Source organism: Salvia miltiorrhiza, chromosome 3 (assembly GCF_028751815.1).
Source record: "Salvia miltiorrhiza cultivar Shanhuang (shh) chromosome 3, IMPLAD_Smil_shh, whole genome shotgun sequence".
Taxonomy (NCBI): domain Eukaryota; kingdom Viridiplantae; phylum Streptophyta; class Magnoliopsida; order Lamiales; family Lamiaceae; genus Salvia; species Salvia miltiorrhiza.
In genome coordinates, this window is record NC_080389.1 from 34,534,064 (window position 1) to 34,560,635 (window position 26,572).

General features: G+C 35.5%; 1 long non-coding RNA gene and 1 pseudogene across 1 annotated transcript; both read right to left on the bottom strand.

Moving 5' to 3' along the window:
• Positions 1-2,593: 2,593 nt before the first annotated feature.
• Positions 2,594-11,854, bottom strand: LOC131016423 ((-)-germacrene D synthase-like; annotated as a pseudogene).
• On the bottom strand, positions 7,522-10,591 carry LOC131016424 (uncharacterized). Its single transcript, XR_009098990.1, has 3 exons — positions 10,422-10,591; positions 8,429-8,507; positions 7,522-7,829 (listed from the first exon to the last, which is right to left on the bottom strand). It is a non-coding gene; the product is annotated as an uncharacterized LOC131016424 (long non-coding RNA).
• Positions 11,855-26,572: the final 14,718 nt, after the last annotated feature.

The following is a 26,572-nucleotide window of genomic DNA, read 5'->3' on the forward strand; positions in this document are numbered from 1 at the left end:
AGAAATCGTAAGCAGAGGAGATGTGCTAGTTGAGAAGATTGATACTTTGGAGAACTTAGCTGACCCTTTCACGAAGAGCTTGCCGCAAAAGGCCTACGAGAAGCATGCTCGAGGGATGGGATTGCGGTTGATGCCACCCACTTAGAGAAAAACTTTCAGTATAAGTGGGAGAAGAAGTGAAGTGTTTGTTGTAATAGCTAGTATTTAAACACATTGTATACTAAAAGTTTTGCTTTAGTATAAGTGGCAGATTGTTGGATTTGTATACTGAAAGCAAGAACGTTTTATGCTTGTATACAATGATTCATGTGTTCACTATTTTATCTCCTATCTGATTGGGTTCATGATTGCATATGTATGTTCTTTATCTATATATAAGTAGATTATATGGTGTGTTGTAGATCACAGAAGACCGTATAATTGGAATAACCTTAAGAGATATAATATAATCACAGCCGAAATAACTCTAGGACAAGTTATTGGTTTAGGCTGTGGTATAGATGGAAGTAGTTTGTCTTGACTACTTATCTATACTGGTACGTCATAACGTATTGATAGGACCACAGTGAGATGTATTCTTCTATCTGACTTAAGTGAAGAATCAAGATCTCGGTAACTTACAAGATCTTAATACTAATAAGATTTCAAATATATATATTGATTTGCTTATCACTTTGACTTACTATGGGTGAGAGTTATCTAGTAACTTGAGTACTCTGTATCTTGGGTGATAGCGGTTAATATATGATATTTGATTATCTGTATTAGTACTCGTATCCGTATAGGATAATGACATTCCCTTAAGGAGCTCAATAATGTTTATTGCGCTAAACCCTGCAGGTTGATTAAGTTCAGGCGCAATAATAAGTTTTGAGTGGTACTGCTTAAGGATTACAAAGAGATTAATTAATTAAGGCTGTCAGAGCTATAATTAATTAATGGATGTCGGATATTTTAAATACAAGGATTTAATAAGTCTAAATACAAGCCCTGACTCATCACCGGCAATAAATGGGTAAGTCAATATTGGTTCTCTAGTGGAATGAACTGATATTTATAAATTAATTATGGTCTGGGCTGACCATAGATAAATTAATTTATTTGAGGCCCATCTTTATTCCTTGTATCTGGTCCCTGGACTGGCCCAATGTCTCCTAGCCCAAGTAGGGCTAGAAATCGTTCCCTACTCAAAGTTGGCGTCCCCCTCTCTCTTCTGTATTATAAAATACAGCCGTTAGCTCTCCGGAAAAACACACTGATAATTATTAGGTTTTGAGAGCTGTGAGGAGGCGCAGGAAACAAGGGAGATTTCTAGCTTGGGACTTTCATAGCTCGTTGTCCATCCAACGGTGAAAGCTGAGCGGGATACAGTCGAGAAGATCAGAACTGGAGTCTTTCGATACGATCATCAACAACATGTGCATCCGCTTTACAAGTAAGTAATTCCTAACACCTGTGTGCAGCTGTTAAATTCATAGGAGCATGTTTAAGAATTAATCGTTGTATGATAAATTAATAATAACCAAGAAACGATCATCGGGCAAAGCGGAACGTTAATTCAGTTTAATATTCCTTCACTCACCGCCTTCTTCTATGGCCATCTCAGCCGCCGGCGAGGCTACGTCCGGCGTCGTTGTCGCCTCAAGGCCGGAGTTGCTACGCTTTAGCCTGACATCTCTCACTCTCGCTCCTTCTTCCTCCCTCTGTTTCTCGCCTTCAGCACACACACATACACAAAATCGCACTGCTCTTCATAAATTCGGAGTCGCGCTGCCGCCGCGTCTCTGTAATTCCGACAAGAGAGCGAGCCTTAGCCCTGAGGGTGGTCGCGATTTGGGGGTGGCGAGCCCTAGATCCGAGGATGGTGAGCCCTAGATCTGAGGGTGGCCGCGTCTCCTTCTTCCTCCCTCTGTTGGTTCGCTTGTGAGGTGAAGGGTGAGCGGCGATCGCCGTCGTCGTTGCCATCGTTCCAGGCAAGCCACTGCCCTCTCTCATTTGCCGGGTTTGGCACGAAGCTCTCCTCTTCTCCCTTGCTCAGATCTCTATCGAACAAATCCGACCCAACTTCTTGTGATTTGGTTTGCAATTTGCAATTTGGGATCTGCGATGTGATTTGGATCTGCAATTTGTAGTTTGCAATTTGCAATTTGCAATTTGGGATCTGATTTAGTTCATTTCTTGTGATTTGGATCTGTTCATTTGCGATCTGCTTTGCAATTTGGGATCTGGTTTGCGATTTCGTCGCCGGCGTCGGCGTCGCCTCCGGCGAGAATATGGAACTGATGTAGTGAGAAGAAGACTTAATTAGCTCTTTAATTTGATAGATAACACTTAATTAAAAAAGTGGGCCACACATGATTAACACTTAACTATCACTTTCTTAATCTCCGTGCCGAAAACAAAATGACCACATTTATTGGGACGGAGGGAGTAATATATATAGGTTGTTGTTGACACATTATGCCATTATTTTGATTGAATGTATGAAATGAGTTGATAGATATACAAGAAGGTTCAACCCCCCACAGCTAACATTAATTTGCACTAAAATGTGATAAACTTACATATGAGTTACATTGATTATTCTAATACATTAGTGCACGGTTTCTACGAGCACAAATTTAACCAACTCTTTGGTCTTAGTTTGAGAATTACCATATGCATCTTCATCAACATACAATAAATTTATGACACGAGCAAGATTGACAATGCGCACAAGGATAGGCATAGATACCGGCCTTGGCTCTAGGCATTCCTCGTTCATATCCTTCCACGCTTTATTCACTTGCTTCCAAAATTCACTAAAAGCTTCCATCTTTGAGCACCCATTTTCTTTCATGTAACAATCCACGCTTGTGAATTTTTCCTCAATCTATACATCATCATGTACACATTATATTATCTTTTGGATTATGAAATTAATATATAAATATAAACTAATATTTACACACGTGCAAGATACATGAAGCATTTTTATATTTCTTTTTAAATAAAATGGATACAGCTAACTCAATTATCAAAATAGAAAATAAAAATTTAGCTTAATATAGAAAAAAAAAATGGAAACACAAAGGAATTGAAAAGTGGACTTCAAAAGAAGAGAGGAGAATGATTTTTTTTAACTTTCAATCTTTCCACAAGTTAAAACTTTTATACTTTTAAATCCAATATTTAAATAAAATATGTTGAATTAAAGTTCTTGTAGTGGTCTTTAATTTGATATGCATATCGAATATTTTATAATTAACTTAATTTTATAGTTTTAGAAAATAAATAAAATAAAATAATATGATGATAAAAAAAATTAACACGAAAAATATCTTTTGCGCTCATCTAGACCCAAGTGTGTAATCCATGGATGAATAGGAAAGAGAGAAAAAAATACTATAAAATATAAATAAATCTTTAATTTTATTATAATCGCAAAATTATCATTCAATTTTAAAATTGATTTCAAATTGAAAAATTCCTCTCTTTTTTTAATATTATAGATATTTTTACAATAAAGCAAAAAAAAGAAAAAAAAGAAAAAAAAAAAAAAAAAAAAAAAACCTTACCCCATGTCCTACCATGTCATCCATTAATCTACAAATAACCGACGCAGCTCGTAAAATTGGTGGTTCACTTGTAATCCAATTAAAATCAGTGTTGGTAATAGTAGGATCTCTCATTCCAACTAAAGAAGTTGTTGCTAGCATCATGTAAGCACCAGATACGAGTGCCAATTTCATATATTCCTCCATAGTTGGAACATACTTGCTATAGCACCATTCTGCCTCTTTCATATACGCCGTTATCAGCTTTATCATCTGTCCTTTTTTCAAAGAATATAAAACAAAAGATATGCACCTATTTGGTTAGTTTAATTTGTCACTCGAGTCTCGTATCTACACCAAAAAAGAGGTAAATTTTGAGATATTTATTATAGACAGTAGAAATTAAAAGATTACCATTAACTTAATTTATTTAAATTATAGTCAATTTTTGGAAATTAAGACAAAATTGCCCATAGAGGTAATGCAATTAATTTGACCAAGTTACGGCATTAGGCAAAATTTAATTAGCTTTTAGAATTAGACGCATTGTCCTAATGTATTTAGTACGAATGGGAAGTATTCATAGCCAGCGGCCAAACCCTGACATTTTGGTGGCCCTAGGTAAAAAGAAAATAAAAATGGCAATTTTCTTATTTGTTGCACCTGATGGCCATTAATTGTTTCTTTTCTTTTTGCATGCTACCGTTTAACTCTTAAAAAAAATTCTAAACATGGTATAATAATAGTAGAGTGGACTTTGAAAATAATCACTTTGAAATATTCATTAAAAAAAATTAAAATTGATCACACTTATCATTTTTTCCTTTATATAAAAAAAAACTTAAAAATTACTCATTGATTTATTAGTTGTGAATTCGAGTTTTTGAATTACAATTCACAACCAATAATATTTCTTGTCGTAAATTCGAGTTTTTAAGTTTGAATACACAATAAAAAATAATGGTGGCTGTGAATTCAATTTTTAAAACTTGAATTCACGACTAGCACTATTTCTAGTTGTGAATTAAAGTTTTAAAACTTGAATTCACAATTAACACTAACTATTCAATTGTGAATTGGAGTTTTAAAGTTTTATTTCACAACTAGAAATAGTTGTTTGTGAATTCAAGCATTAAAATTCGAATTCACAACCAACACTACTTATTCAGTTGTGAATTCAGGTTTAAAGCTTGATTTCACAACAAGGAATAGTGTTGGTTGTGAATTGAATAATATTAACAACACAAACTCATCTTCACAATAATTAACAGCACACAACTTCACATATTTGACTAAATCCACGCAATTTTTCTATCACTTGTATGTTTTTATTAAAATTAAATTAAGTTTAATTTTCCTCATGTTTCTATTAAAAAAAATTCTTAGCATTTTCTTCATACATATCCAACTCATCCTAAACTATTCTCATCCCTATTAGAAAATGGAAAATGGAAAATGGAAAATGGAATAGGAAATAGAAAAATGAATAGGACATCATCCTCGTAAACCAAGCCCAACTCTGCCACACCATCCCACACCTTGATCAAATATGCTAATCCGATAATTGATTTCAATTATCAACCACGCTAAGAAGAAAAGAGATGGGAAAGTGGTCAATTTTTAATTTTTTATGTTACAGTAAATTTATATTTTTACACAAAATAAGGTTAAATTTTAAATTTTTTATGTGAATGGATAAGTTTTATTTTTACTATAGCAAAATGACCATTTTCATGTATGACTCATAATACTATTGGACCTAAATTTTGGGATGCTGAGCCATTGCCCCACCATTTACACATATGGGGCCGACTCTGTTCATACCAGTTGTGACGCACAATGTCCTAGTACAAATAGTTCACATTCGTATCACATGTACTAGCTATGCTACATGTCACGATTGATACGAATAATCTTTATTCGTACCATATATTTATATTCAATAAACAGTTGTAAATTAAGAACATTTAAATACTTTCATGTTAATTTTGGCAATAATTTAATAAAATTAAGTTGGTGGATAACATTTAATTCTCGCTATCCATTTAGCATATTTTAAACCATTAGCACCAAAAAAATATTGCATGCATGCATGCATATACCTCTTTTTTCGAATATTGAACGCGATATGATTCACCTCGTTTTGCCATTTCAACTTCCATTTCTTCATAAATACCTAAAAGAGCTTCGTAACATATTCTCATGTATGGTGGCAATTCAAATTCATCTGCGGCGCTAATATCCCATCTGATCCATGTTAGAAAGAATAGTTAAATTTTATTAATCACAATTAGAACATTAATATTAATCAAGTGTCGGTTAATGCAACCTTCGAATAGCATGGGTTAAACGTCGGAGTTCATCTAAAGTTCCTTCAACATCATAAATATCATCAAGGATGGAAGCCGTAGCTAGGACTTTAGTTAGGAATAATCTTGCAATGTCGTTTTGTGGCTCAAAATAGACTCCCATTATCCAAAAATAGCACTCAACCACTCTGTCTCTTGCAAAAGGTAATTTTTTTTCCAAACTCTAAATCCTCCCACCACCTGCATGCAACATATTCTTTTGTGTTTAGTTATATATAACATATCACAGTTATATTATTTAATTAACAATTGAGGTTAACCAAAAATATATTTTAATACAAATAATAGTCGTGTAAAAATATAAAAATAGTAATTTTCTACTTTAATAAACCTTGCACGAAAAATCTGATGACTATATTAAACATTTTGTGTAAATTCATGTAACAATGTAATTTACATTGTTAAGCGAATTTTGAACTACACGAAAAGTTCGTGTGAATGTGTAAAGGTATAATAACAGGAAAAAAAAATATAGCTATTATTTTCGCATTTTATCTATATGGATAGAATTTTCTTTTGTTATATGAGAAATGTTAGAATTTAATTTGATATATATTGTCTCTTGGTAATACTCCCTCGGTCCACACAAAAATTGTCACATTATGAGCAGCACGAGCTTTAATAAAATGTGAGTAGAGTTGTGAGTGAAGTAAAGGTTCTACTTTAAATGTGAGTGGAGTTGTGTGGATTCTACTATTAAAAATAGAAGTGACAAATTTTTCATAGACAGAGCAAAAAATAAATTATGATAATTTTTTCATGGACGAATGGAGTATGTACTTACCTTGTAATATGGTGTAGCTCTCTCTGGTGTATTTTCTGCATAATATTGAAGTCCAATTTTGCAAAATTCAACAATATTTCATTATTCGACTCATCTTCTTGGTACATGTATATGAATTTCTTGGCGCGAGTCTCATCAAAGTCTTGCTAATTGGCATTTCCAGAGCTTCTTTCACTCGCTTCGACAGAGAAGAGTTGTGTTGATGAGGTAGTAAAGAGTCTAGATGAGTAGAAGTAAACTCCAAGGCTTTGTCAAGAATTTCCTCTCCGTTTGTCCCATAATTTGAAGCCTCGTATAGGCTTATCATCCCTTCGACATCGTTTATCAACAACGACTCCATCAAATTTCCTTGCTCATCTATCAGTTCGTTGAACACATCTACAGTAAAAAATAATAATAATGTTAATTTGTGCGTACATAGAAATAAATTAATGAATTTGAGCTAAGTTTTTCAAAACAACGTACAAGTTGTTTAATTAGGAGCTTAGAAGCCCCTTCAAAATTGCCTAAAAAAAGCCCCTTCAAAATATTTAGCAAAATAAACTCTTAAACAACTTATAAGTTCCTCAAAAAGTAAGTTTATCCCCCCTATAACTTATTTTCAGAGACAATAGGCTATCCTAACACATTTCATATTGCAAAATGATCTTTTATCCATGAAGATAAAGAACCGGAAATACTAGCATTTTTTTGTGTCAATGTACCAATATCCCATGTTTTGGTGTAAATCGTGTAAATTGAAAAAAATGTGTAATAGTTTTTTTTTTTACACATTTACACGACATAAGGGTATTTTAGTGTCACACCCCAATTCTTGAATGAATAAATATAATCGAGGTGCAACTAATTCATAGAAATAAACAAGGAACAACCTTGTTAAAACCCGAATAATAAGATAGAGAGTCGGGCTATGCCCCTTTGGATCACAAGTTTTGTTTCATGCTTCTGACAACCGACATTCATTAGCATAAATTTAGTAGTGAAGAGTCTAAGCTCGGTCAGGTATATCATTTGAAATTTAACATGAAGATCTTAAGTTGAGAAAACAAAAGACTGATATGAGTAATTGCTACAGCGGAAGTCTAACATAGGAATTTATCGCTAGCCTCAGCTCCGTCCCGTCAGCACCGGCCAGCCAACCTGAAAACATTTGAAAGTATTTTTGGGCTAAGTACTAATGTACTTAGTGGGCATGCATTTTCTGAAACATTTTATATTTTAATAAAGACAGTTTATCCAATCATACTTGACATGACTTAGAAGGTTTTAAAATGAAATAACTTCTAAGCATGTTAAAATATTTTCTTTCAGTTGTGCGCACATGTCACACTCCCTTTCCGTTACTCGCTGTGATCCCGGACCTTTTAGCCACCGACGGATCCATTTCTCCCGCTTGCTTGGACTGAGGGCGTAACCCAGCCAAGTTCCCATTTGGGACCCAATGCTCCGGAACACATCCCGTCGAGCACCCTTATAACGCCTCATACATGATTAGTGCCCGAATGGAGATCAACCCACCGAGTCAGCTAATAGGTGTACACAATTCTCAAACAACGTGTTAGGTCATAAGAGAACCTCGATCGATTAACTTATGCGAGCCTTAAACAGAGCAGAGTGCACAAAATATTTTATTGGATAAACAGTTTTCATTACATTAAATAAACAATTTTCATTTCATTGAAAATATTTAGAGCTTAATAACTCAATCATACTTTGTACATTTGGAAAGTAATGCCCACCTGGTTAGGCAAAGCCTGAAGATCATACACATAAAAACATGTCTTGGGAAAGCAGCGCTAATCCCCCTGGTCACAAAACCTACAAGAAATTCTATTCTTAATAGGTCTCCTTGATCTTAAGTCATGGTGTAATGCTTAACATTCTATGATTCACTTAGCCGGGTTTTCAAAATTTAATGAATAAATAATTGAAAACATTTCTCTTGAGTTAAGAACACCAACAATATTCTTACTCAACTTTCTTAAATAATTGAAATTATAAATAAAACCAATTAAATCATAAATACTCTTATTGCAAAATAAATGCAATATCATGTCATGCTTGGCATATAATAAGAAATTACTTAAAATATGCTTATAATAATAATTTAATATTATTATAAAAATTTACTCTTTGAAAATAATTAATTAAACTTAATAAATCTAATTAATTATAATAGTGTAGCTCCTTTAAAAAAAATCTGCACAATTCCAATTAAATAAATACTTGATGCAAATGATTTCATGCTTAATCATATATGCACATAATAATAATATTATTATGCAAATCATCTTTAAAAATAATTAATTAAACTCAAATAAAGAGTCAAATTAATAAATCAATTAAACAAGTCCAAAAATTAAATGGAAGCTCATGTTTTTGTTTTAAAATTCGTAGCCCAATAAAATGCAGTCCATCACTTAAAAAAAACAGGCCCAAGACTTAATAAATAAATCAGTTTTGTCTAATTAAATCATCAATCAAATATGTAAGGCAATTCAATTAATAAAATTTTAGCCCATTTCGAAAATTTAAAAAGGCTCAGCTAAATAAATAGACATGGCCCTATTAAAAAAAATAAAAACAAGCCCAAACATTTATTAAAATCGGCCCAAATAATTTAACTCGGCCCAAAATAGGAGCCCAAACTCAAACCCAACACTCAAGCCCACTCCCCAAGCCCTAGCCCAACCCTCAAAGCCCAACTCCCATCCCTACTTCTTCCCCCCATCAGCCACACGCACACACACTCACGCTTCAATCACTTTCACGCCTCTCTCGCCTATTTCTTCTCTCTGCTCGGTCGAGTGCGGCACCGCCTCCGGCGCGCCGCCTCGCCGGACGCTTCCTCCCCTCCCTCAAAACCTCGCCGCCACAGCTCCTCCTCCTGCGACGAACGCCGCCGGCCACCCCTCTCCCGACGCCCCTCCTCTTCTCCCTCTCTCTCGGCGGCAGCAACCGCTGTCACGGTCACCGCCTCATCTCCCTTAACCCTCTGCTCTCCGCTTCCTCTCTGACCCAGAACGGCGACAGTGAGGGCCTCCACCGTCTGAGCTCTAGCCCCAATCATGGCTCCTCTCAATTTCTGGCAACGACGCAGCGCTGCCACACACACAGATCAAGACGCGTCTCCCTCGACAAACTCTCTTCTCCTCCGGCGATAGCAGCCCCAGCCGCCACCGCTCCTCCCTCAGATCTCCGACCTTTCTCTTTTTCCAGCCGTGGCCGGGCAGCAGCGGCACCGCTGCCGTGCCCTGCCTCCCTCCGCTGAACCCACAGCCGCCCATCTCTCTCCACCCCCCTCTCTCTCCGGCCGACAGCAGTAGATGGAGCAAACTGCCGTCGCCGTGCCGCCCTCTACAAAACCCAGCCCAGACCCGGCTCAGACCGGCAACAAGGCCCTTGCCTCGCCGCCTCTCCCTCAAAACTCCGGCCGACAGCAGCAGGAGCCTCCCTCTACTCTCAACTCAATACAATAAAATCGAAGGCAGGAAACAAAAATAAAACTTCAATTTCTTCTTTTTGTAGATTTTGCTCATATAGATACATGCATATATATACCATCTTTCAAACTGAAATCTATACTAAACTGTAAATACGAATGTATAAATAGATGAATGGATGAATGAGGTGGTTTCTTTTCTTGAAAAACTGTATAAATAAATTGGTTTGATAAAATCAAATAAGAGAGTGTATGAAGGGATAGCTCTTGTTATGATAAAAAGAATAAACCTTTGGAACTATATGTTGAGGCGTGCGGCTGTTGTCATAGTGCTTCCTGTTATTCTTGGCTGAATTTTGCAGGAGGCGTGTTGGGGTATTGATGATAAGGGCATGATGATGATGACAGTATAGTGGTGGATAGGATTAGTGGGAGGGAAAGTGGGAGGGAAAGTGGGAGTAGTGGTGTGGTGGGTGTAGTGGAAGTGGAATTAGTGTAGAATGATGAATGATGAAGTGATGTTAGGTGTAGTGGTGTAAAATAAAATAAAATAAAAATCTTCCGGGTTGTACTATGAAAACTGTAATAATCTTCAGGGTTTGCTAATTAAAAGCTCGTGAAAATACTTGAATGCTAAATTTAATAAATATGCAATGCATATAAATTAAATAACTAAATTTACAAATGTTTTTGTAAATCATTTTTGTTGGAATTAAAATAAATTCATTTTCTTTATATCCGGCGTGAATCATCCTGACTTCTAAGTTCAAAATAATTCTAAATTTAGCTAAGAAATAACGGGGTGTTACATTTAGTCACAATAGCTGCTATTTCCAAAAAATTTCTTTTTCATATTCTAGTCAAAATGATATAGTAAAAAGAACAAGGTGGTGCCTCTATTTTTCATAACCTTATATGCAACAATCATTTTATAAAAACTATTCAACCACGATCTCTTTAAATTATTTTCATCATATACTCTCTCAAGTTCATATCTCTTTAACTTTCTCTCTGTAACAACGATTTTCACGCACTAGCTAGCTAAAAAATTTCTCTTTAACAACTTATAACATCAATTGTCCAAACACTTAAATAACTAATAAGCTTTTGAGAACGTACGTTTTATAATCTCATAAAACTTCTTATAAGTTGTTGTTGCTTATAGTTAAGCTCTTTAAAGTAATCTTAACCAAACACCCTTTAATTATGGTTTATGTAAGTTAGGGTTTACCGCATGGGACGCGGTAACCTTGTTGTCTGAGCAGACGAAAACGAAGAGCAAGAACACGGACATCGCCCTTGTCCTTGCGATTTTGTATTTCATAATTCTGGTGAATTTTTTGTAAGGATTCGTGGATTTCTTCTACAAAATGATAGCCAACGCCTAGACGTTGGATTGCATCGATGAGCTCGATCTTAAGCGTTGAATCATTTGGAGTTTGAGCTACCAACTTCTTCACCTCTTCCTTTTGTTGTTCGAGCTGTTCCTTCTCAGCAGTAGTGATTTCCTGCGGTTACAAGATTATTTTAAAAATATATTTTAAAATAAATTTAGAGTCTATGCAAATTTGCAGTATGATTATAAATTTACCGTAACATCGTCAGTGTATGCAAGAAAATGATCTTTCCAAACGGTGGGATGATATGTCACAGATCGCCGAATATCATCTATATTTGTTTTCTTTGTAGAAATGGGAGCAGCAGATGCATATATTTGAGACATTTCTTTTACTACTATCGGAAAGCTATACTATTGATTGTGTTTGAATAATTTTAGTTAATTATTTGTTGTATTTATAGATGATTCGAGTAGCTAACACTATAGATTTAGCGGTCTCTAGCTAAGACTCTAAATTAACCAAGTAGTAATCAGTATATTATTAAATAGTGTATGTGTCTATTTACTATCCAGTTTTTTATGGTTGTACAAAAATTATATCAGTGCTCCGTTCATAAAAAGTAGTCCGGCACGAATTTTAATAAAGTAATTTATAGATATATATGTGATGAGTTGAGGTTGAATTGAGTTTGAGTCATGTTATTTGTGATCAGATACTATTTATTATATACAATCTAAACAAATATTTTGTTATTTGTTTTATATGGACGCAAGTATATTCATTCTATGCATATGAGAAATTTTCTACATAATTTTATCTTTCATTATTTATGTTATTTATTATTTATTTTTATTCTTTAATGTTCAATTTTTTTATTTTTTTGTGAAATGGATAACCAATTAATTACCGTGACAACTTATATTTATATGGATAATTCAATTAATTATCATAATAACATATATTCATAATTTTAACATATTTAGGTAATTAACAAGTACTCCATCCGTCCCATTTAATATGGTCCCCTTGTCATCTTGGGTTGTCCATAACAAATGACCATTTCCAAAAAAAGAAATATATTTATCTCACAAAAAGTTGTCGGTTCTACCACTCTCTATCACTTTTTTTTCCTTCTTCGCTTTTGACGATGGGGAGCAAAGGCGGGCGGTGAACTCCGGCACAAGGAAGGCGTCCGACGAGATCGATCAAGGCCGCACGCCTTCACGCACAGATCGGTCTCGAGATTTCCGGACATCACCACCACCTCAGTCGTCGTTCCTGTAGTTCTCCAACACACACCTTCGCGAACGAGCAAAGCTGCGCACAGATCCGCACCGGTCGTTGTCACCCCTCGACCAAGGTTCCGACCTCCTCCGTGAGCAGCGTGACCAGCGGAGCAGTTGCAGCAGCCGGCGTGAGCAGATCCGTTGCAGCAGAACAGCAGCAGCAGTCGGCGTCCTCCGTCCAGATCTGCTCCGGTCGTTGACCTTCATCGACGCCTGCATCTGCGCCGGAGGAGCAGCGACAGCCGCTGAGACGAGCTGCCGCCTGTCTTGGAGCTCGCTGCGCGACTTCCGTCTCTCGCCGACACACACCTGCGCGACTGCACCGCGGCTCCCAGGTCGACTCTCTCACGGCCACCGCACCCAGCAACGGCGAAGCCGTCACCTGCCCACCGCAAAGGAAAACCGCCGTCCGTTTCGCACAGCGCCGCCCCACCCTTCCGGCTCACCCTTCCGGTGGATGGCCACCAGTTCGCCGATCAGCGGTCGAGATAAGGGGGGTCTTAACCTTCCCCCGGTTTCTTCCAACTTTGATGTTCGAACTAAACCTGATCTCTCCCATGGTATGCGTCTGCCTCCCAGGGGGTCGGGTACTGATTCCGACGCGGTTGCCGTCGGAATGCGATCTACTGGTAATTCATCAAATCTTACAGATAAGCAACCCACCCAGATTCTCACTTATTCCGACATTGTTAGCATCTCCCCTAAGAATGACGATAGAGTTTCTTATGCGAAGGCTACTGGCAAGAAGCCGGTGAAAATACAGGATTTGGCTGCTCACATTTTTCATGATCTGCGGCCTACTAAGGAGGGCGATCAGTTCTCCCTCAAAATACCGAAGGATCTATATCTTAACGAGATTAAGGCCTTTGAATTTGCTTTGACAGGACGTTTGTTTCTTCAGAAAGGAGACAAACCGAGATCAACTATGGAACTAAAGTGGGAACTCCAGAGATTATGGAGTTTAGCCTCTGATTAGCAACTAATTCCTTTGGGAAAAGGTTATTTCACTCTCCGATTTACTACGGCTGAAGATAAGGCTACAGCAAAGGGAAAGGCAGTTTGGGAGCTCTCAAAAGGGCTCCTTCGACTCCGTGAATGGACTCGAAATTTTGATCCTTTCAAAGAGAATTCCCCTTTGGCGGACGTTTGGGTTCGCATACACTATCTGCCGATAGAATACTGGAACCCACAGGTTATTTCTGGAATTGGCAGATATTTGGGTCACCCCTTAAAGATCGATGGAGCGTCGGCACGACGTGACTTCGGACAATTCGCTAGAATCCTTGTGGAAATCGATATGTCGCAAAATCTACCTTCTACTCTTTTAATTGATGGTGAGGATACATCATTCCATGTTGAATTTGTCTTTGAAAATTTGCCTCTTTACTGTCGTCGTTGCAAAATAACTGGGCATTCTCAAGAAACATGTCGAAAAAAGCGACGTGTGGAGCCGGTAGCTATTCAGGAAAATCTGACGGCTGCTCCTAACAATCAGTCTGGTGTGGTGACTTATAAACAATGGCACATTGTGGAGCAGGGCAAGAAGGTTGTTGTCCCAATCACGGGGGAACAGCAGAACACTTCTATTTTTGGCCATTTGGCGACGGGGGTGCAGCAGCATGATTTCCAGAATAAAGGCCATGAGATGGCTGGCAGTAATACAGTTCTGGATTCCAAGAGGGTTGACGATCATGACTTTGAGGAGAGAGCGTTAGACGAGCCGGAGGCAGCGGTGTTGGTTTCGGTTGATCAGGAGCTTCATAAGACGACTGGTAGTGAGGACGAGGTGGACGAGGAAATTGAGATGGAGACGCCGGCTGGGGATCCGACTGAGATTGTTACGGCTGCTGCTGATTTGGATAAAGCTCGCAATTCTGAGCAAGCTGGAGAGTTGGTTGGTCAGCAGGCTAAAAAACTGGATGGTGATTTGGATGGGCAAAGCAAAGACTCGCACACTACTGCTCCAGAAGATATTGATAGTCGTATCAGTCGGTTAGAGGCACAGGTTAGCCAAGGAATGCAAATGCTTGTTGAGCAAGCACCGCCTAAGCGACGGGGACGTCCTCCAAAAGGTATGGAACGTCCGCGCGTTCCACAGAATCAGGAAGATAGCATAAAAAGCCGCCTCAGAAATGCGGAGGAAATGGGTCAGAAGCCGAGGGACTTCGTCATTGATCATAGCGGAAGTGCTAGTTTGCGTGTTATGAATAATATCGCCACGGGCCGTTGGTCGGACGAAATGGAGGTGGACGATTTTTTGAATGGTTTTTAAATAGCTTATTGCTTTGTTTCCTGTTTGACGAGCTCCTTTCCGAGTCTCGTGCCTCTAGTCTGCATTACTGTGCTTTCAAAGGCTTTTTTCTTTTTCTTTTTATAAAAAACCTCAATTTAATAATCACTTTTTTTTCCTTTAATCACTCTTTTTCTTAATAATCGTGTCAAAAGTAAGGAGTTGTGTTTAGTGGGAACGGAGGAAGTATTATTATATGGGTAGTGCTAAATGGCCATAATTATGGCAGCCATAATGGGTCAAATTTAGTCATTTTACATTTGTTATAATTATATTTAATAATTGATTTATTATTTTACAATATTACCCTTACATTTATTTCTTTCCTTGATTACTTTAAAATTGTTTCCTTATATATATAGTGGACTAATTATTGTCCATTATTTCCTTATACATAGTGGACTAATTACTGTCCATAAAAAGGGAACAATACCCACAGCCACGCCATGAGAGCCCCCCCAAAATAAAGAAAAGAAAGAGGTATCACCACCTCTTTTAGGAAAAAATAAATACTAACAAAAATTTGTTGATAGTTTTTATTAATTTATCTAAGAATATATAGTCTAAAATTAATCATTGTTGATTACGAGACCAATATCCTTCGTACTTGAGTTTTGTTAACACTAGTACGCCCTCGAGTGCGATGCACGAATTATGATATATTTATTTACAAAATTTTAAATTATGTTAAAATATCAAAATTATGTTAGTATGATTTATGAGTTAGATTAATTGATAACAAAAAAAAATGTTAATATAGTATATGATTTAAAATACTTTATAATAATAATATTATCATCTTAATGAGTATAATATTAAATTTAATGCATATTGTATAATAATGGTTAAATTTATTGATTGTAACGCAAATAATTAAGTTAAATATTATTTTGAGAAAAACATCAATATAACAAAGTTAATAGTTGTTTAATATACCAATTCCTACACATAACTAAATAAATCTATATAATAGAATAAAATAATTTTGACATTTTAAACGATCATAATCAATTCATTTGGAATTTTCTTTGTTACAAAGAGTTAGAAAATTAATTTATAGATCCACATAATTATTATATGTATATTATTATTAAAACTCGTTCTTAATATTGAATTGTTTAAACAACATAGTGGTAAAGGCTTTCTCATAGTTTGTCTTGACCAGGGATTAGTCCCTCTTTGGTGCATTTATGCTTTATTTTCATCTAATAATTATTAATTTCATCTTCACTTTGTTTTTTGTCAAATAAAATTTGCATTATATATATTGTTTAAACCACAACAAATCACTGAATTTATACTTTTTTTGTTTCTTTCTTAAAAGAAACTTCTTTAACATATCTTTTTTTTCTAAGTTTTCTTCGGTGGTCTCTCAACTGTAGAGCAAAGTAATTTCATATTTTCTAAGTTTTCTTCAACGATCTCTCAAGTTTAGAACACCATAATTTCTTTAAAATTTTCAATCATATTATTAGTAGGTACGTAAATGGGTACCTAAAGTGTGAGGATTGAGTCAATATGAAACGAACCGAGGATAAGGTTTTATTTATATTTATATTTTATTTATATGTTAATATCTTATTTTATTATTTTTATTTCCTTTTTTTTCAATTTTTGAAATTAAATCTCAGTGGAACATGTGAATAGAGAAAATACTAAGAAAATTTAAAAATTAATCAAGAAACCTTTTCTATTTTATTCTTCACGTCGAGGATTACGCTCCTGGTCATTAGATAGGAATCCAAAGATAAAGAGAGAAACAAAAAATATCACTAACGATCCTCAAATTTAGAACGTCATAATTTCTTTAAAATTTTCAATCATATTGTTAGTAGGTACGTAAATGGGTACCTAAAGTTCAAATATCTAATTTGTAATATAAATTTGCCTACTATCCTATTAATTAATTTTATAAATATTAATAATGAATTTTTGTAGTCATATTAACACTCAAATTCACACTAATATATATATATATATATGTATATATATATATATAGGGTTCAAATTATAATTTCTCCAATTCAATTCCAATTTACTAATTTCTCATTGTTTTTATTAAAGACAAAGATAATAGTAATAATAATGAATAACATTTTCATGGATTATAACATTTCAATACATTAAAGTTTTTGTAATGTAAAAAGATTCTTTTATAATTAGGAATATATATTAAAAAATTATAACAAATTAAAAAAACTTTAAATTTGGCATTAGACGTCCTTTTTTTAGTATGGCATTAGACGTCCTATTTCAATATCACCCATATCAATTTGAAGAATTAATTAAGGAGGTAATTATGCTGCTTTCAGTCTTCTTTAATTTCTCTTTTCAAGGATTTTGTTATGTTTGGAAATTAGAGGAGTTAATCTACACGCTTGGCAATTGTAAAATATATATCAAAATATTTCAAGGACATTTTAGCCATAGATAGTTTCCATACAATTTCAAAGGTATTATGGCGCCATAATTATGGCTCCATATAATTTCCCTTATTATATTTACTTGTTACTAGCAGTCTATTCACAATCGATCGTACTAGTATTAATTATGTTTGAATGAATTTAATTTACTTTATTGTGTACTTACATATAATTTAGTCTTTAATTTAATTGTCAGTTTTGACTAAATACAGGCACATAGGATGCTGTTCGACCAAATAGAGGTTATTCAGCCGTCTCTAGTTATTAGATTATTATGTCCAACTAATATTTGCTCAAATTAATTATTGACTTCCTATTTCTACCAGTTCTTTATTATAGTTACCCGAAATTTTTTATATACCCAACTTTTTAGGTTACTCTATCTTGCAATCGTGTCTAGCTCATTATTATATTTATTATTTAAATTTGCGATACAGGACACAATTATACCAACTCTCTATGAGATCGATCATATGCTGTTACGACCGGACTTAATTAAGGATAATTAAGCCGGGAAACCATGACGAAGGAAGGGAGATTAGAAGCGGGGAGAGAAAAGGGTAATTGTATAATGAAGGATCGAACTTAAACATTGACAACTAAGGCAACATTTATAGTATAACGATTGTTTAGTCACAATGACTCAAATGACTAGTAAGTACTTCGGATAGCTCCGACTTAGTCAAAACAAAAGATTCCTTTGAGTACGCAGCGGAATAGGGATTCTGATTACATGTATGGAGACATGTACCCAAGAGTTAATTAATACATATACTAAGACAAAAGGGAGATTCTGCTCGTCACTTCATCACCACCGTCCACTGCTCAACCTGCACATTTAGAAATATATACATGGCTGAGTACAAAGGTACTCAGTGGGCACGTATGCCTAAGTATAAATATAAACATGCTTCATAGAGAAAAGTAAATTGTCATGCCATTATAACAGTACAGCAAGGGAATTTCTTTAAATAGGCCCAAACTTACTAAATTCATTTGTGATTCTTAAAGTTCGACTGATCAGTCTAAGTTCTCTCATAATCTATCATATCTAGAACTGCGTGCCGGAGAGCTGGCCACCTCTCACGGTCACTTGACTGGCCAACCCGCTAGATGACTCACGGTCACTGGTGTACACTAGCCCTGGCAGGATAGCTATCAACTGCTCAGGATCCGAATTCGGTTACATAACTGGCAAAGCCACATCAGATAGATATCATACTAAAATTTAAACATTTATGGCAAGACAACAGTTGAAATAATTTCAGTTCAAAGATTTTGTAACGAGATAACTGTTCAAATGTAACATTTAAACTCATTTGATATACATATATGAAAGTAATGCCCACCTGATAGGAATTCTCTGTGGTACAATAGCTCCTTGACAGATTATTAATCTCGCCCTTGACCTTTATCACGAGAATATAAATGAGATATTTTCTCGAGCAGAATCCTCAAATGATGAGAATGCGTGATTAACTATGTGTGAATCTTTGATGCATGAATTATTATTCTGAGATAATAATCAGGGAAGTTCTACTACTAATCATTGATCTCGGATCACGTAAGTAAACCATCTAGGTTTGTCTCAAGAAGTCAAGTAATTAACTATAATAACCCGTTCTTCTCACAGGGTGATCTAATCCGCCCATTAAATAATCCCGCTCTATGTAGTCGATAGAAGGGAACTGACTAGGCTTATTCGATACATAAACTCGTAAGGATTAATTGGGCTTAATAATAAGAACATGAATAATATTACATGTCCAAATAATTAAAAAGCTCAACATAAGACAGCCTAATAATTAATTAAGTAAAGGTGGGACCGAATAATTAAACTGAAAAACCCCAAATCGAATAATTCCTTGGCTTAAGTAATTAAATAAATTTTGGCCCAATTGAATAAATAAGTAAATAACTGGGTTAAATTAAATAAATTAAACAAGGCCCAACCAGGTAAAATTACAGCTCGAAACTTAAAATTAGCCCAAAAATAGAATGAATTACTCTGGGCTTAAAATTAACTAAATTCGGCCCAATTGATAATTAAAAGGGAGAGGCACAATCGAATTAAAATAAGGGTAAATTTAAACATAGCCCCCATTTTTCTCTATATAGCCTCCAATTTAAAATAATAATGAAAATATTATTAAAAGTACTTTTATACCCTTGTAGCCTAAATCCACTAGGGGTGAGCATTCGGTTATATGGTTCGGTTTTTGCTAAAACCAAACCAAACCATATTTTAGTTCGGTTTTAAAAAAAAAACGAACCGAACCGAACCGAATTAACCGAAATTTTTATAATTAAAACCGAACCGAACCGAACCGAAAAACCGAATTAATCCGAAGAAAACCGAAATTTTCAAGAAAAAAAAATCAAAAAAACTGAAAATTCCAAAAAAAAACTATAAAATTAAAAAAATATTAGAAGTTAGATATTATAAAATTATAATTGAAATATTGCATATATATATATATATATTATAAATATAATTCGTTTTTTTTATTTTGTTCGGTTTTAAAAAATCCGAACCGAACCGAAAAACCGAACCATATTTTAAAATTTCGGTTTGGATCGATTCGGTTATTTGGTTTCGGATTTTTTGCTCACCCCTAAAATCCACCTTCTCCTACAATTGCTCGAATCTATCTTTTGTAGCCCCTGCTTCTTTTATCTTTTTGTTCTCTCAATATCATTATCAGCTTGTCACACCAATAATCAAACCTTTCATATGCGACCTCTGTCATTTCTTTGCCCCGATAATAATAATAATCAAAAGCTTCATATTTAAGCAAGAACATATCCAGAATTATCAATTTAAGTACATGATGGAGGAACAAAAAATGATAGTTGTCTCGAACAATTGACGAGCATTTGATCGAAAAAAATCTACAATTTGTGCATAAACAAATTGATGTATTGAATGAAAATACATAATTTGAAAATGAAAATCACAAAATTGTTGTCGTAATTCAAAAGGCTTTTAGGTGTATAATTTAAATGAAGAAAAAATTGATGCTGAAATTCCCTTTGAAAATTTCCAACTCATGGAAGAATCTTTCATATGAGTTTTCACGTAAAGCAATTTCTTGATTTACTTTATCGGAAAATTAATACTTTGAAATTCACAAAACAACGACAGAACTTCTTTGAATTGATATTTTGATTATTGGAGAATTAATCACCGCAAATAGCTGATCAATTCTACAAGGAATTGTGGTGACGGTAGAAAGAGGGATTGAGAGGTGTGGTCAGTGCCGCTGCCAAAGCTGGTGGCGATGTAGTGACTAAAATTGTAGGATGGGGCTACACACTATAAACTTTAAGTTCATACAAACGGTTCATGAATTTGACTCTACAAGGAAGGATATAATAGTACATTCAATAATATTTATATTATTATTTTAAAGTAGGTGGTTATACAGAGAGAATTGGGGGCTATGAATAAACTCACCCTTAAAATAAAGACTCAATTCAAAGAATATAACTGGGCTTAAGTAAAGATTAAGTCAAGCCCACAATAAAATAAAGTCTGCTGGGCTCGGAATGATAGAATCGGCCCAGAGAAGTAAAATAATTCAGCCCGATTGAAATAAAATTTGGAAGGCCCGAGCCTACGATGGTATTAGAATCAGCCCGCTCAATGCAGAGTGGTGGACGATGAACATGCATCGCTACAGGCTTTCTTTACCAAGGAGAATGAATGGTTAGGTGAGTAAATTATGGATTGGCACCATTGGAAAGATAGTGATGCTACTGAGTCTACACTGCTTTGGGTTCAAATCTTTGGTATCTCTTTACATCTGTGGAATTCTCGCTTTTTCGAATAGGCGATTGCTGGAGATGGACAGATAATGGAACTGATAATCGGGCTAGACTTGATGTTGCGAGGTTCAGAATTCGTTCTTCAAGCTTTAAGTTCATTAATCGTCATCTTATTTTTTGTTATGGGAAGGATTGTTTTACTGTTCTAACTTCTAATTAAAGAGGAAATCGCCAACTTGCATGAGTGCGATATTCGACTGGAGTCACAACATCAGTCTGAGTCAAGATTCGATGCTCGGTAGGGAAGAAGATGAAGAGACCAAGGATAGCGTGCTCGAGAAATTCAATTCGGCTCCAACACTTCATGCATTTGGGAATTCGATCCACTTCATGGAAACAGAAAATGGGAAAGACAGCGCAGACCAGAAAATTTTTCTTTTTTCGGAAAAAAATTGAGCTCCCTGCCGAGCTTAATGATTGCAACAAGTTGGAGATAATAATTCTGTTAATTGGCCTTGGGAATCTTCTACCTCAAAGGCCCATATTCTTCCAAGACCTTTGGGGAGCCCAAACCTTTTTGCCCATTCTGAAAAAATCAAATGTTGAAACCCACATTGGTGAGGTGGAAAACGTTAGAATCCCTCTAAAGCAATTTCAGAGCATCCACATTGGTGTTACATGATAGCTTACTTGATGAGGAGGGGATCACATCGTGTAAAGAGGCTGCATTGGAATTACATGATAGCCTACATGATTTTTTTAGTTTTGATTTTATGTTTTTCACTTCAATTTAATTGCTCAAATTTAAACAACACATTTTACTAATAATTAAAATTTCATTAAAATAAAAAACCTAAAAATTACATAAAAAATAAATTAAAATTACATAAATTAAAATCCTAGTCTAGATAAGCCCACGACGCTTGAGCATTTCTTGGACCATGTGCTCGTGGGCCATCCTTTGTGCATCGCTCATATGCGATGCATCCAGATTGAGGAGTTGCATATCGAGCTCCCTCTCCTTGAGCTCGTTCTTTTTGGCATACTCGGCGGTGATTTTTTTAAAGTTCTGGTCGGACCGCTCCAATGCCTCTTTGTACTCCGATGATTGCTCGGAGCTTGCCGCCTTCCCCTTCCCCTTCGCTTTCGCTGCCCTCGCCGCTGCCTTTGCCGCCTTGTTCCCAATTGGCCGGGCAGACGAGATCTTCTCGCCCGACACCGAGGTGGTGAATGCGCCCTCCTCTGTAGACTTTGTCCTTTTGGAGGAATGCACGTCTCCCTCGAGGTACATCGACTTGAACTTGTGGTTGTGCCGGAGAATTTTCCACTCGTTCCAATAGTTGAAGGAGGCCTTTTAAAGAGGATTTGGGCCTTGTCCCGGAGCATATCATCAGAATGGCCGGATGGCCACCGGGTGCGCATCTCCACCCAAATACTCTCCCAGAGCCGCACATCTTGGGCCACTCGCGTCCAATGCCCTTGAATTTGGCAGTGCTTGAGGTTGGCGCCGATGAGGGGGTTGACACGGGCGACAATTCTCTTCCAATATTTGTGCCCCTTCTTATTTGTCCCATGGATGGCGTCGTTTGTCTCCTCCGTCCAAATTTGGACGATGAGGTCCGTCTCCTCCAGGGTGTAGGTGTGACGGACAGTCTTTCCTCCGTCGTCGTCCTCCTCCTCCTCCGCCACCGACGCCTGCCTGTCATGCCGGATCTTATGGGCGATTTCCTTCCTCCGACTGCCTTTCTTCGGTTTAGCGCACTATAGGCTGCCGAAGGCATCTCCTCGTCGGATAGAGGAGCATCCCCCAAGTTACATCCCGATAAATCAGGATGATAGTCGTCGGATAGATCGGGGCACCAATTTAGGTCATAGTAATTTGGGTTATGTGGATCCATGGAGGGTGTAGAGAGAGGAAGAAAGGAAGAAGTGAGGAGATGAAGAAGGTGAAGGAAGAAAGTGAGGAAGAAGAAGAAGAAGAAGAAGAAAAAGAAAAGATAAAGAAGAGAAAAAAAAAAGAAAAAAAAACGGTCGAAAATCACGGAAATCGAGGCAGTCAAATTCAAAATTTGATTTTTTTAATGGAGGATGTAGCCCTCGTGTAAGGGAGGGCTGCATCGCCTTACACGATGCGAGCGTTACACGAGTAGGCCGCTATCGTGTAGGCGATGCGGATGCTCTAAACTCTCGATGAGCTTTGGTAATCCCATTGAAGCCCCACAGTTTAAAGAATCGCTGAGCTTGAGTAAGACTCGAATGAATACTGGAAAGGAATCTTCCTGCCAAGATCAAGCTAAAACTGGTATCTCTTCGTCGATCAACCCTCAGATTCTTGTGGAACCAAACCTCGTAAGTCCTCATTCTCCTATTAGTCCTTCTAATTCTATTCTTTTACCTTGCATTGAAGAATAAAAAAGAGATTCTGCCAAAACAGCTAGGAAAAAAAGAATGGATAAGTTAAAAAGGAAAAAGGAAAAAAACAAAAAAAGGAAGAGTGAAATTGTGGTCTTCTTTTGTGATGGGGATGATGAATTCTGAAGAGAGAAATCGAAAGGGAGAAAGAAAAAGGAAAGAAAGAAATCTGCTTGAAACACCTATTCTGGATAAAACGATAATTGAGGAAAATTTTTTCTGCTGGGGAAAATGGAGTAACTAAATCAGAAATCGAAAACACTAATTTTGTTATGAGCCCTCATGAAATTGTGGAATCAGGGAAAAATTAATTAGAGGAGTGATCACTAAAGAAAACGAAGAAGAGGTCAGAAGAAGACTGGAGCATATTGAACAATATGACAGAAATAAGGAAGAAGCACCTGAAAATGTTGTTTTTTAATGAAAGTTATTGTTATAATATCAGGGGGAGATTAAAGAAGTAGGAAGTCAGAGAGTTGATTGTCAAGTTTTGCTCGGATGTTGTAGCACCCCGCATTTTCATTATTACTTATATTATATTATTGAGATGTTATTAAGAGTACTAAGATTTTAGCATTAGCTTATAACTGATGAGATGAAGTTTCACAGCAGACTAAGGTAGGAGTATTTTAGAGGTTCAACGATGGAATTTTTGAGTGACTCATACTGATAGAATGCGTTTAGAAAGAGATGCTGATTGAATTGAGAATGGAATTATAGTTTCTCTTTTCGGTCTAGAAAATAGATTTATTTTCGTGATAGTTTATTTTATTAAGTTTTACGGTGATAACCGAATAAGAAATAGAGACGATGTATGTGACTGAGAATCATTATAGAGACGAGTCGAATTCACGAGACGATTAAATTGTCGTTAGATTTTGACTGATTGAGAGGTCATGTTTGAGTGAGAATAATTGATTATCTTTTATGTGACCTACGTGGTGATATATTTGAGATTGATTGATTTATAATTTTTCTTGGACGTAGCAACATAACGGTGATTTTTTTTAAAGGGGGTGAATTGTGATCTTACTTTTATATATTAATTTTTCTAACGGAATTTCTCAAAATTGATTTTATGAGTTAGATGTGATGAGAATTATGAGTGTTTTAATTATGATTAATTATTTTGATCACACCATTAGATGATTTTGATTTATGGTTTTTAATTAGTAAGTGATTTTCCCTAACATAGCTTTTCCTACAAGCTTTATCTCATTAATTAGTGTAGCATTATATTTTATTCTTTAATCTAAATTAGAGATATTTGTGCAAGTGGGCAAGTTGCAAGTGTGAAGTGTTGGAGAAGCTTAGATTAGTAGCTTAGTGAGCAAGTTTAAGTTTTAACCAAAACATCTCTCTCTCTCTCTCTCTCTTCTCTCCCCCTCATTTTGATCTCCCTCTCCCTCTCTCCTTCTCACTTTCTTTTCTCTCTCTACCACCATTGATGGTCATTACCAAGCTCCAAGAATCATTCTCATACTTAGATCTATCCTAAATCAAGCTCTAAACATCCATTTCCTTTGAATCAAGCCAAGATTGGAAGAGTTTCTCAAGGTTGAAGTCAAAGAAAGATTTTTATTATTTCCAAATCCTTGAGTAAGTGATGAATCATTTTAGATCTAGACTTATTTGTGTTGTATATGTATATATATGGTTAGATCAAATGAGAAAAACATCCCTCTTTTTAAAAAAAAATCGAAAATTAGGGTTCTACCCTTCAAAAAAATTTCTTTTTCTTTTCTCAAATTGAAGTGATATTCATGCTATTGGGATCTTATTTCCATGTGTAGAGAATAGATTTAAAAAGAGATAAGATTTGAAATAGTTTAGTTTGTGTAATTTTGGGAAGTTTTGATTTTGAGTCTTGATTGATGAGTTGATGGATGATACATGCTTTTGAGAGTGTTATATGATGTTTCATGGTGCTTTAATTTACTAATTGCTTGCTTATTTATGCTATTACGTGTGTCAATTTGATAGATCTAAGGTTTGATTTGTGAGTTATACATGTTTAAAGATTTTCAAAAAGTGTAGTTTGTTAAAAATTAGGACCTTTTGATTTATGTGCTAAATATCTAAATTGGCTAAGGTTAATTGATATTAAGTATGATAGAAACAATTATTAATGATCAATTTGATTAATTGTTGATTATGTGTGAATTTGCTTGAGTTTAGTTTACTAAGATTTGGGTATTCTTGATTAATGGAGTCAATGTTTGGATTAATGATATTTATATGCTAATTGGACTATATATAAAGGAGGATAGCGTGATTAAATTGGTTAATGATGTTAATTTGTGAAAATTCACCGAGTTTAGTTTGCACGTATGTAAGAGATCTTTCATATAAGATGAGTTATGAGTTAAGGATGTTTATATGTGGCTTGTTAATGATAAATTGAGCCTATATATGCGATATGAGACGAAATGAATCGTCCCCTAAAAACTTGTGTGTTGACCGAATACATGCTGAAGAAGGGGAAGTTAAATTTGATTTTTCTTGAGTCATACGATCATATATTTGTGTTCTTGTGTATTATGTTAGCTTAAGTTGAATTTTTGAGAATTTTCTGACATAGAAATCTCGAGTTTAGTTTGTTAAAAATGACATAAATTGGAATTACTTTCTCATGTGAATTATTTTTAGTTAATCAATTCAAGAATGTTTTATAATATGCTCTTAGCTTTCTAAATTGAATTTTTGGAATTTTTTCCCAACTAAAAATATTTTTCCGTTTTTACGAAAAGTTTTTAAATGTGTTTGCTAAGGTGCTTTTGAACTTGATTAATTATTCTATGAGCTAATTTAGGATTAATTGATGATGTTTTGTGTGTGCTTATCTATGTGTTTGTGTGTTGATGTAGTCTAGTTCTATATGAGTGATAAGTCAAGAGTAGGATTTGTGTTTACTTAGGAAGT